General features: G+C 36.8%; 1 protein-coding gene across 1 annotated transcript in view; it reads right to left on the reverse strand.

Moving 5' to 3' along the window:
* The window catches only part of LOC106869092 (protein VAC14 homolog), a 64,272-nt gene that overhangs the window by 17,267 nt on the left and 44,768 nt on the right, over positions 1-2,237 (reverse strand). The window lies entirely within an intron of this gene.

A 2,237-nucleotide genomic window follows, 5' to 3' on the forward strand; every position in this document is an offset into this window, starting at 1 on the left:
ATATATATATATATATATATATATATACACACAAACACACACACACACATAGAAATGATGTTGTGAGTGGCATTAACAAATAACACATTCACCTGCTAACCAAAGAATGCATGGCTTGTTTCCCATCTGCATCAAGTTTGTTAGTTTTCATCTCAAATTGCACACATTTACAAATGCATACACTGTTCACACACAGACACACACACACATATAGACATTTGTAGCGATGAAATGTTTGTCAGTATACACAGCAACTTATGCAGTTGGAATCAGTGATTTCACGGTACACCTATGTGAATTCAACACAGAGAAAGATGATCTTTAAATAAAACTGTACAAAGAAAATATGGTATATTTTCAAGAAGTTACCCCCATGAAGCGTCTTGATATTTTGGTCGTGACCTCTTACCTCATCAGCCCTTCTTGGACTTCAACTAAAAGATAGCATCCTCGTTATTCACATAACTTATAGAAGAGTCTTGCATCATGTGTGGCTGGTGTTTGTGGTAAGAAGTTTGCTTCCCAACCACATGGTTCTAGGTTCATTTGGGCAAGTGTCTTATACTATAGCCCCAGGCCAACAAGACTCTTGGGAGTGGATTTAGTAAATGGAAATTGAAAGAAGCCCATCATATAAATATATATGCGTGTGCATGCGTGCATGTGTTTGTGTCTTTGTGTTTGTGTTTGTTCCTCTCCACCACTTGACAACAGATGTTGGTGTGTTTACATCCCCAAAACTTGGCAGTTCAACAATACGGACTGATAGAATAAGTACCAGGTTTAACAAAAAATGTTTTAAGATAAGTATTGGAGTCAATTTATTTGACTAAAAATTCTTCAAGATGGTGCCCCCAGCATGGCTTCAGCTTAACTACTAAAACAAGTAAGAGATAAATGATGTGCTGCAACCGCTGCTGTCATCATTTAACATCTGTTTTCCATGCTGGCATGGGTTGGATGGTTTAATAGGAGCTGGCAAGGCTAGGAGCCACACTAAGTTTCATTGTCTGTTTTGGTATGATTTCTATAGCTGGATTCCATTCCTAATGCCACACACATTTTAGAGTGTACTGGATACTTGCATGTGTGTGTTAATGTCACACTTTGCTTTGACATCAAGTGATAGTCGTAAATAAGTGTGACTGTCATACAAGCAGTGTCGTTCATTTCCAATCTTCTGTGAAAGCATTTATGACCATGGGGGAAATATTACCTTGCTTGGAAATAGATCTTTTAATGTCCATCTTCCATACTGGCATGGGTTGGACAACCACTACCCCTCCACACACACACATACTCATACATATACATATATATGCCCAATCCATACCAGCATGAAAAAATAGATGTAAAAATGAACAAGCAAATGCTTGCAAGGATACATGCATGCACATGCACATGCACACACACACACACACACACACACACATACACACACCCACATACATACATGTGTTATGTGTATTCAAAGCATAAACACATTCAATTTTCATGATACACAGTTTCAAGGCTTCTTTTCCTATATTCACACGAGCCCCTTTACCGTTTGTTTGGCACCAATCAACTTCTTAGATGCCTCATCAAGGTTTCTAAACTTTCTCGATTTCTTCATCAGGACATGAAGAATTGTTAGCATGTGCAACTATCTCTTTTACGAATGGCCAATATGATTTGTGCAGACAATCTCCTGAATGTGTTTACATAATTTCATTGCTGGAATTTGAAATTTGATCATTAGATTTATACAGCATTAGTCAGACACACACATACACATATATCTATACACACACACAGATAGATAGGTAGATGGATATGTTTTGTTTATGACATGTATATGCTGTCTGTGTGTCTATTTTTAGCGTAGAGCTGTATTACTAGTAATAAGTACATCATGAATCGTCTGTTTTTGCCAGGAATTGTTCATGCTGGTAGAATAATGGAAGTTTACAAATGTTGATGATGGCTTTTCAGAAACGTATTGTTCCAAACAAACTGCAAGAAATTCATTTCAAAACATGAGAAAAGAAAAAGAAATAAAAACCTTTAAAAAAAAAACCCATTAAATTTAGAACATAGTTGTGTTTTCAATATATGTCTGAAATAAAAGCTGTGTGGTTAAGAAGTTCAATTCCCGACCATGAGATCTGGGGTTCATTAGATAAGATGGGGCCCAGATATACTTCTAAAAAGGTGAGGTGGTCATGATCATGTTTGGAAGGTCTTTGAGCATAGAT

This window comes from Octopus bimaculoides, chromosome 9, assembly GCF_001194135.2.
Source record: "Octopus bimaculoides isolate UCB-OBI-ISO-001 chromosome 9, ASM119413v2, whole genome shotgun sequence".
Lineage (NCBI taxonomy): Eukaryota > Metazoa > Mollusca > Cephalopoda > Octopoda > Octopodidae > Octopus > Octopus bimaculoides.